Raw genomic sequence first — 11042 nt, forward strand, 5'->3', positions numbered from 1 at the left:
CCCGCCCTTTTCTAAAACTGGCAAGAACAAAATACAAAGTGAAGGCAGAGTAGCATTCCCATATAATCAGAACTGGAGTGTGCACCTCAATTTTGCAATCCCACCTTTTATAACAGAGGGATCCTCTTAAAGGTCCCCTTGGCAGCCAAGCAGGACAGAGTACATCATGGTTCAGGGAGCTGAGCTGCCCTGGAATAACCAGATTCAGGGTCTTTGGTGGTACAGAGCACAACCACAGAGAACAAACACCCCCACTAGGCACACACCCATCTTAGCTGAGACCCCCTCTTGACTTCTTGTTATCTCCTAAGAGAGGATCAAGAGAGGACGACTTTCTCCTCCTCTATATAAAATACAAGGAAAGAAGAAATTTGAAGAAAGAGGCCTATTACTGAAACCACATACTAGCCTTCCTTTGCTGAGCTCGCTGCAATCAGACTAGCACAAGAGTGTTTCATGCTGTTCCAAGAAGTTCCTCTCTCCTGCCCTAAGCATTATTTTTTCCTACCCTGCCCAACAACAATGGCCCAGCCACAAACATAGCAGCAGTGTTCAGCTATATTTTCCTTGGCTGCTTAAGGTGATTTTCTAATAATATTCCTCAGAGGCAGCAGTGGTTTAGGATTTATATATCCTTGTACAGCCTTGACCCTGACAAAACACACCAGCAGTGCTTCAGGGTCAGTCTTTCCCCTCCTGTCACTGACAAGCTGATTGCTTTGCCAGGATCTCCAGGGATTCTTTGCTCCACTCCATAAGAGCACAAGAGAAAAAACCTGCAGAACCAGTGAGGAAAGACAGTAAGACCATTGAAGAAGACACAAGGACACCTGGATAGGAAATCAGTTTTTGGAGGGAACCCCATTTTTTGAGACTTGAAAGATTTTTTTATTTCACATAGGGACAAAAATTTGGAATACACCTTGGAATCCTTCATATGTAAACAGATGTGCTCTAGAACAGCAGTTCTGTGGTTAGGATTGGTATTTCTGGCATGTAGGAAACCTGCTTTCAGAACCCTGTTTTGGATTCATGACAGCATAGGTGAAAAACTCAAACCACTTGGCTCCTATCTGTTTTGACTAAGAAATTCTATCTCATATGCAAGAAATTCACCCAAGGAGAACCGAGTGGAGACCAATCCTTTCCCACAAAGCAGTAATGGTTTCAATAAATCAGCATCTTCTGCAGGCAAATTGTTTCCTTGAAGACTCCTAGCCAGTCCTAACCTCAAGTAGCAGCCAGTGTGGTTTCTGCTGAAGACATAAGCCTGGAAGCAACCCACCCAGCAGAGGTTCTGCTTAGGAATAGCTTGTCTCCCTTAAGTAGGGCCACTGCAACACGGTGTAGAAGAAGCAAATAAAACTTCATAAAATTTGCCCTGCCAACTCAGGATTCTGTCATTTTCTCCTACTCCAGTAGCTTGCATTGTTAAACAGAGGGAAGGAGGTATGGTGGAAAAACCTCACACTCTCTGTTCATGTTTACTTTATTCATTCCTTAGTCTGGGACTGTAAAAATGTTGCTGATATCCAAAAGAGCATGTGCATGTGTGTGTGTGGCAAAAGCTTTGGAGCCTGGACTAGCAGCGCCGGGCCGTGTTGTCTGCCTTTGGCGCCGTTCCCCGCCGTAGTCTCCTGGAAAAGCTGGCAGCCCGCGGCCTGGACAGGTGTACCCTTCGTGGGTGGACTGTACATGGTGTGTCAATTTTACTCATGGGGGCAGAGAGCATCTATTTTTTTTTTTTTCTGTAGCTCTAAGGAATAGTAAACCTGTCTCTACAAGGAATTCAAAGCAAGTACAGTAATACCACAGATGTATGCCATAGTTTGGCTTGCTGATTTGAGACACTTCCTATGAAATGGCTTGAAAGAATCTCCAAAGGTGCAGTCTTCTTAAACTGTGTTCTCCAGAAAGAATGTTTTTCTACTTCTAAACACAGCATTTTTTTTATGTGCAGTACAGGATTACCCTATATAGGTCACTGACACTCCATGGAAAGCTAGATAAATAGCTTTATTCCCACACTAAATTTTGTTGGCTTCTCTTCCTTTATTGCTAAGAATATTTCAACTGCAACAACATATTTGTGCCTTTGAGGTTCTCTGTTCCTGCTGCCACTTCCCCACCTGGAGCTATAATCCTACGCTTGTCACAAACCCAGCCACTGCTTCAGAACTTATTACAGCTACAATCTGCAGATTATAGCAACTTCTAATAGGGGATAAACAGCAGGGAAAGGTGAGTTTAAGCTGCAAAGAACCTGCTGGTTCAAAGGGCCCTATTATTAATATTTATTATTTTTAAGCATTCATTGAGTGTTGTAGAAGATAAAAGAATGAATTGAAAGCAAGAACCAAGAAACCAAGTTTATACAAGACAAGAAAATGTGAAAGCTTGAAGAATAAGTGCAGTGTCTGGGGAGGAGGGGAGCCAAAGAAAAAGTAGTAACAGCAATGGGAAGAAAAGCCACATCTTTTATCAGCACAATGTTCTTAGCATTAATAAGTATGAAGAGAATTAAAGAATTCTTCAGTGTCTAATCAGAACTGCTGTCCATAGGGGACCTTCTAAGCATTATTACAAGGCATTGGCATATCTTTAAAGAATGGAGCTTTGATCATAAAAAGCAAGTGTGTGGAGGAGAGTGTGTGGGTTTTTTTGAAAAACAGCAAAAGGAAATGCAACTGGTGTCAGGGAAAAATCCAGCCCTGGACAGGTGCTTTAAAAAGCTCCAAATAAATCCATTTAGATTTTGTGTAAAGGGTTATATTGAGGCATAATTCTCACTCATGTCCCTCCATTACAAGCAAATTTCTCCTCTTTACCACAAACTCTTTGTGCCTGTTGCCAAAGGTCTCCCAGTTGATATTTCTCTTCCCCAACAAAGATGCAAGCTCACGGCTTACACCATTTTAAACCTTCACACTTTCAAACAACAACCCACAACGCTTCACACTTCCAATGCACTTTAGCAAGATTAGCTAACAAGAACGTTCATCATACCCAGTGCTGAGGGTACTGTCTTCATTTTCACAGCTGGTGAAACAGATGCTCAGAAAAGCAAGGCAACTTTCCCACAGCTAAGGAGTGTCTACAGCAGGCTGATGTTAGGAATGCTGGCATTCACCCACCTCAGTTCTGAGCAGTAAAATCCGTGATAGCGCTTGGGAGTGAGAGTCTAGCCCCCCTCCCAAAGCCCTCTGCTCCCCAAGGCTAGTGCAGCGCTTCAAAGCGTTTCAAAGAGCATCACATTACAGAAATACTGTAAGAAATCCACTACAAACTGAAACTTGGAACTATCTGCAGCAGCATTAACAAAGAAAATTAATGTTTTTAAACTAACTCTGACTCTTCTCCTGCCAAACCTTCCCCACTGTAGTATCAAAATATGAACACACAAACTGCAAAGTCTGAAACCTGCTGCTCCCTTCAGCACAGTGAGGAGATAGAATAAAGACTTCCAAGAGACTGGCTGGATTAACTAGATTTTTTCTTTTGTTTTGTGTCTTTTCTGTTTTTTCTTTCTTAATCACATCAGAATGCTGTTCCTAACTGCTGTTTCCCTTAACATTTAAAAGAAGAAAACCAGTTTTTAATTAACAAAGCATCACTGTAAGCTGAAATCCTTATCAGTTTTGCAGGTTTTTTTCAATCCTCTGAACCCAGAATGATTTGTCACATCAGCAAGGTATTACATTGTCAACTCTCAGGCTGCCAAAGCAAAGAGATCTTTTGGTGCTTCCAGCATTGTGCCTCAAGCACTTCCAGAATTATCTCTCAGTTTTCCCTGTAACTTATTCTGAAAAACAGCTTCGTGTAATTCTAGAAGATTCACGTTGCATGCCATATTCCCATCGGAAGGAAAAGTTTTGTTGATCAACACAAAATAAGCATCTCAACCTAAGCAACTTTGAGAATCCCCTCTGACATTAACAGGAAAAAAGGGCAGTCAGCAGTTCAAAAATACAACATATCTAAAGTTCACCTCTCTCAATGACATTCTGACACATTCAATCATTTATTTGCCATTTTTTCTCATACATGTCCTTGCTGTTCCCACCATATTATTATCACCATTAAGCTCCATCAATTTTTTATCAGCAAGACTAACATTAAAACACATTCTGGTTTCAAATGACTACAGAAATAAACACATCAATAACAACAACAGTGACTCCCATTCCAAAATCCACTGAATTTCCATTCAGTGGAAATCCCATTGTCTCATTTATACTGGCAACAGGTTTTGAGGACTTCATCTGAAAAATGCCCACAGGTCCCAAAGATTTCCATGGGAAACAGTTTCTCAGCAGGCCTGAGAAAGCAGTCCAGTATAGGCACAAGATCCCTCTGTACAAGAAGACCTGGTTTATTTTCACTCCACAAGAAAATGAGATGTGCCAAGAACAAACTCTATCATTGCTTTCCCAGCATAGAGTGTTCCAGTTCAGTGCCCTGTGAGGTCCATGTCTCAGGAACAGGCAAACTGCCAGTCAGTTCATTTGGGCCATTTTTCCTGAAGAAGTGTAGACACCATAATTTAGTGCAATATTTATTACTCTAGAACTCTCTCCTCATAGACTGTCTTACACTGAGCTTTCTGCAAGGAGTAAATATAGTAACTGTTTCCATAATAATGTTAAAAATACCCCAACAGATTAAATTCAACAGATGAAACAGGGCCATAAATACGTATGTCTAGCAACATGACCAAAATCACCCTTCTTCAAACTGGGCATTGGGCCATGAAAAGAAAGCTGCTAGCATTACAATTTCAGTGTTGAGCCTTAGGAGCAGCACAGAGCTGCAGAAACAGTCAGTACAGTAATCATGCACAATATACATAACCCAAGCTGCAGCCAGGGTCTCTAAGCTTCTGAGTCCCTGCCAAGCTGTGCCACTGACCCACAGTCAACAAGTCACCCTACGGTCCCATACCCATTCCACTCATCTGTCTTGTGGGCTTTCCAGACATCTGGGATGGCATAAGATGTATTTAAAGCTGTTTACAACTCAGGTGAGGAGTCTGAGAAAATATAAGAGCTCTTATTAACTCTGCTGTACTACACGGCTTTTCATATTAGCAGCTGGGTTTAGTTCCACTTCCCTGGAATCAACATCTACTATAAGGTTTATTTCCTGACAATAACACCACAGCAACAGGGGTAAGAAGGGTACTGGTTATACTGCTTCCAGAAGAGTAATCAGGGTAAACTCCAGATCACACTAGGCACCACAGATGACCCAACAAAATCCTTCTCTAACACAGCCATGCACCAATTAAATGAAGGCAAGGAAAGCAGGAATAGAGATGAACTAAACACAGTCCATCAGAAGCTGAGCTACTAAGCAAACTCAGACCTAAACCCTAATTCATATAGTAATGCAGCATTTTGATAACCAAGTAATATCAAGCACACAGATGAGATTCAGTTTCAGCACTACTTATTTCATCAAAAGCATCCTCTCTTTCTGCCTGAAGTGATAGACTGGTCTAAAAAAATCTGAACTCCATTTGAGTTTAAAAATTGACTCTTCTACAGTAATTTTAATTTATTTCTCAAGAAACGGGAAACTTCCATTTTAGACCAGATTTATTTAGTAAATACATAGCAAAGGGAAGATCCTGATAGCAATAAATAAAGCCCAAAACACAAGAAGCCCCAGAGACTTATCAGTCATTGGAGTCCTTGCTGGAAGGACTACACAGCCAGGAAGATTCCTGTGCAGAAAAAAAATCCATACAAAAAATATGTGACAGTCAGAACTCCACTTCCAACATTTCTGAGGACAATGACAGGATACTGGTTATGGTTTTCTTTGAAATTAACTTGGTGGGGATAAATTGACACCACATGACTACTCTCAATTGTCATGTAATATTTGCTGCATATCAGTCCACCAGAAAAGAAGCATTCAGGTTAGGCACTTGGTCACCCAGAGCTTCCTGTATCAAGACACCTGCAGAGGCAATTCAATCCAAAACACCACACACACACGCAACTCACCAGGATGGTGAGACTGCCTCTAGCTCTGAGGAAGACCAATGAAGGGCAGCCCATTGGCAAAAAACAGAAGGTGGCAGAGGTGCAGAAGCAAATTCCATTATAAGAGCAAAACATCTTTATCATAGCTTGTTTCTTTAAATTTTATCTGTGCAAAAATAAATAAAAACATGCTGACAAATTGGTTTAGCAGATGGTGTGGTTAACAGAAAAAGACCAACGCACTGCCTTCCTATAGCCACTTCTTTCAGTCTCAGAAAATTTACACTACATTAGCTCATGACAGATATTTACCAATGCAGAAATGATAAACAGCAAAGCAGCTGTTAAATGCTCCAAGACAAAAGATTGGATAGGGAGGAGACCCATGGACTGTTTGCTGGGCACTGAATTCACCCAAATCCCCTGAAACTCCCAGGGGATGTGTTAACTCATTCACCAGTTTGGAAGCTCAAGACTGAAACAACAGTGAAAATAAAATAAATGTAGGTGTAGGGGAAGGAATGGACACAAGAGGGATGCTGAACTGTGCAGTCATGAGCTAAGGTAGGACCAAATGCAACCTGGCTGCCATATCAGTTACCAGTGAAGCAGCACTGACCATGGGAAAGCTAAGCTCTGGCCATCTGGAATATATCCTCAAATGAAATACAATTAAAGCCCAATCATCTTCCCAGTGCTGAGAAGTGGATAGTGTGAAGGGAAGGGACAATACAAAACATTAAAATTTTAGAAGGAATAAGGAGGATGAGAAAGAATGGAGTTGTCTGTACTGATTTTTCTGTGCAACTATTTTCTTCCTTCATTTGCCACCTCCAATTAAAATTAATAATTATTGCCGGGGGGGGGGGGGGGGGAAAGAAGAAAAGGAAAGAACACATAAGAAACAGCTTAAAAGGGAATGAGCACTTTCAGATCTGAAGCATCTAATTTCTATGCATCTTGAGGGAGAAACACACAGGCTTTGCCCTCCCATGAAAATACACTGCTTGGTTTTGAGTCATTATTTTAAAGTGACAACTAAAGACCACCCCTTCCCAAAACAAGTTACTTTTCAGCTCTCACTGTACCACTTGTGGGGTTTTCCCCCCCATAAAAACCAAGAAAAATGGGTCCATTTTACTGGTGTCTGTTTAAATGAAACAAACAAATCATACTGAAATTAGTCAAAAATTCTTGAGAAAGTAAAAGCAGGGATTGTCTCGCAACAGTATTCCCAGAAAAAGACTGCTTCAGCAGCCTCACAGGGTTAGCAAGGAGCATAGATATCCATCTGTTTTAATTACAACTCCCAAACAGACCTCAGACCTACTACCAACTCATGCAATGACTCATCTTCAAGATGTCAAGAACTATGCACTACCTCAGGAAACTCTCTAAATACAACTTGAACCACCATCTGCTTTTTTAAGATACCTTAGGCCCCTTAGGCCTCAATTTCGTAGCATGTGAACTTTTCTTTTCAAGGCCTTCCTCTCCTCTAAGACCTACAGGCCCATAAATCCAGTAGCTTCTGTCCCCAGAGCAGTTGTGCCTGTTTTCCTGCAGCCTGGTGAGAACAGACAGGACTCAAGATAATTAAATAAAAACACAGGAACTTCATTATTTATTTTAAAGGAAAATGTGTTTTCTAGGAAGAAAGTCCTTTAGTTGGGCAAATCTGTAAGCTGTTTATCAGCTTAAACTCATTATCTGTCCATATGGTCTTAGCACTGTGGTTTTAAAAAAATGGGCATGCACTAGCTGATGAAATGTCATCTGCCCTTATGCCAGAAACTACTATTTTTTTCATTGACATCAAATTAGGATCCTTGCCACGAATAAAGGGCTACCATAAGCACAGTCATAATATTTTAATTATGAAATGATCTTACAGAAGGCAGCAAGGAAGGCAGGGGCAATGCAAGAAAACCCATTCACAAAAAAATACAAAGTCACTTCATTCACATTTTGCCTCTGTTCTAATTCTTTTTGTTTGGGGAGGTAGGGTGAAAAGAGAGCAACCCAACTTAAAAAAAAAATGGCAAGGGAATGAGATGCTAAAGCCAATAAACACACATCAAAGCATGAGATGGCCCTGCTTCAACTGCCTACAGTATTCAAACTGGGATAGATTAAGGCAAGACAAAAGGTGCTATGAGGGAAAATACTGCCCCTACAGCAGTGTAGACCATCTCCCTCACTCAGCCGTAATAGTGAGACCCCAGCCAGCCCTGCTGCACTGAAAGAGGCAAGGGCATATGATAGGCCTAGCTTTGCAAAAAACCAAATTTGTCCCCTGTCGTCTGCTGTTGTGATTTGAAGCCCTTCCCACTCCCCCACTGAGTCGCTGCAGAGAAGCAGGAGCTGGGTTTATTGATTCTGTGAGTCACAATTAGCCGTGGGACACACGACCAAAGGTTTAGCACAGGACATTAAACCTGACTGAGCTGTCAACTCCGTTATTCCAAGGAGAGAGAAACAAACTGAAGTCACAGTAACAGATGTTTCTCATGTTTTATGAACTGCAATATTATTACTAGTTACAGACACAGTTTCTGCCTTTTAAAACAGACCTGCAACGCTGTGCGTGTGAAATTATTTGAACTCACACACAGACAACTTGGCAAAGGACTTACAGATAGCATTTTCGCACTCACACAATGATTCCCGTTTCCCTTTCGCCCAGCCCCACCCTGAGAAGTATAATACGTGTTAAAGCAGCCAAAAATGAGATCACGCCAGGATAGAGTACTTCGTTGCCAGCATCTGCGGTGAGGATGCAAACCCTATAGCCCCTCTCCTCTTTTGTGAGAAACACGCTCAGCCTCTTCTCGCTTTCCACTGTGGGGAAATTAAGTTGTTGGGATCGTTCTGAGTTTTAAGGGAGCCTGGAAACTGAAGACTGGTGTTCTTCCCAGGATGTCTTATCCTTACACCTCAGGGGCAATAAAGGGATTTCCCCATAATTTACAAAGGAAATCTGAAACACCCTGTGAGCGCAAACCACCCCCAAGCCCATCCTGCTCCTCCGTATGGAGGAGCGAGCGGAGGGGCGGCCGGCGCTGACACGGCACAGCGAGAAAGCAGAAAGCCCTCTCGTGGAAAGCGCCAGCATCACCCACCCGAGCCTCCCCCTGGAGCCGCCCCGGCCCCGGCCCCTGGAGCCGCGGCTGCCCGGAGCGCCGCTGAGCGCGGCTCCCAGCGCGGCCCCGCTCCCGCGGGCTCTGCCGCCCGGCCCTTTCCCAAGGAGTAACTCCGCCGTCACCTGCGCTTCTCGCAGGGTTAAACACGCGACGCGGGGAGCCGAGCGATTTGTGGCACAGCTGTGCCTTGCAGAGAGGGGGGAATTTGTGTGTGGATTTTGCTGGCAGTCTGCAACATCTCAGAGAAGTTAAAGGTCTTCCTTTCTCCTCACCCCGCTACGCTTGAATTCGTGGCAACTGTATCACATGGTATTTTAGCTTCGCCAACAAAAGCTGTACCTCGGCCACAACAAATACAGAAACATTAACTGCCTTCCAAGGAGGGTGAAACATTCAAGTCATTTTAACATACTATAAAAATACTTCAGTGAAAGCAGATAATAGAGAAGCGCATCTTTACATTATGCTATACAGTCGAATTTGAAATATTCCCCCCAAATTATGAAAAAAATAAAGAATGTACCTATTTCTCTAAATGACATCCCTACCGTTTGCTCTGTTTCTGTACTTTGTGACGGAACAACTACTTCTCCTTACAAAAACCACTGAGTTTCAAAATAAGCATTTTACTGGTAGAATCCATCAAACACTTGCATACATGCTGTTGAATTAAGACAACTCTTTAGCAACTCCAACTTTTTGCCCACTAGCAAAAGTCCAAGGCGAGCCCATGGTCACAATTGGCATATACCCTGTCAGGCACACAACCATTTCCAGCACACTTCTGCCCAACCAGCTTTGGTAGCCACTGGCTATTGAGTGAATTATGTGCCTAGAGTCCATTAACTGTGTCCAAATTTGCTCATATTATAGAAATACAAGCAGTAATCAGGCCAAGCTTACTAATTGCTGAGAGAAGTGCTAGAGAGAAAAAAAAAAATAAAAAAATCAACCATACTTCACAGAAAACCGCCCAAGTACAACAGAAATGAAAATGCTATTTACTCACTCACTATAACCTTTAAATACAAAAGTTACGATAAAACTTGAAGTGCCCAGTTCAGCTTACAAAACCCCCATGTGGTACCTCGCTAACATGTTGCTGCAGCTACAAATCTCTATTAAAGAGCGGGCATTGACCCAGGGTAGCGGGATGGAAGATCAGCAAAGTGTGAAAGCGAAAATTCCTCCCAGCCCGGGCTGAAGTAAAAAGCACGGGGAACCGTCCCACCTTCCTCATCCGAATGTCAGGGGTGGTGGCACACCCCAACACGCGACAGACGCAGTGCAGGGCGCTCCGGGCACAGCCTCCGGGCTCCCCGGCTCCTCCGCTCGCCTTCACGGTAAGAGGGATCCCGGAGGGAGGGGTGTCGGGCGGAGGCAGCAGAATACAGAAATACCGAGGACAGGCTCTGAGGTTCCCGAAGACGCTCCCGAGGCCCGACCCCGGAGAGGTGTTACCAGCGGGGCGAGTTCAGCTGGCTGGGGCAGCCGGGGCGCCCTCCCCCAGCTCCCGTGCCGGCGGTGCTGGCGGGCGGGCTGGCTTCTCAGCCCCACAAACTTGCACGCCCAGCACCCCGGGGAGTGACGGCGCTCCCGCACATCCTCCCCTCTCCCGAGGGAACAGCGCAGCGGCGGGGCGGGCGAGCAGCCCCCCGTGGCACCCCCGAGCGTCCCGGGGCAGCGGCAGGGCGGCGGTTGCCGAGCCGGAGCGGCACGGCCGGCCGCGGAAGGGCTGCGCGCCCAGGCGGGCAGCGAGAGGGGAGCCCCGCCCGTTACCTGGCGGCTCCCGCGGCGGCTCCCGCGGCGGCGGCTCCGGGCACGGACCGGGAGGACCGAGCGGCGGCGGCTCCCGGCAGCGCTGGGCTCTCACTGCCGTGCGCGCCCCGTGCCCGGCAGCCGCGGAGAT

At 44.5% G+C, this 11042-nt stretch overlaps 1 protein-coding gene across 2 annotated transcripts in view; it reads right to left on the bottom strand.

Moving 5' to 3' along the window:
* The window catches only part of TSPAN18 (tetraspanin 18), a 121152-nt gene extending 110112 nt beyond the window's left edge, over positions 1-11040 (bottom strand). Inside the window, exon 1 of one of the 2 annotated variants that reach the window (XM_041459768.1) lies at positions 10913-11040. The gene's annotated coding sequence lies outside the window, so the exon portion shown is untranslated. Of the gene's footprint in view, positions 1-10364; positions 10495-10912 lie in introns of those variants that run through there. The other variant, XM_041459767.1, reaches the window with a different exon arrangement.
* Between the last annotated feature and the right edge of the window lie 2 nt (positions 11041-11042).

Source organism: Pyrgilauda ruficollis, unplaced genomic scaffold (genome assembly GCF_017590135.1).
Source record: "Pyrgilauda ruficollis isolate IOZ18807 unplaced genomic scaffold, ASM1759013v1 scaffold14, whole genome shotgun sequence".
Taxonomy (NCBI): domain Eukaryota; kingdom Metazoa; phylum Chordata; class Aves; order Passeriformes; family Passeridae; genus Pyrgilauda; species Pyrgilauda ruficollis.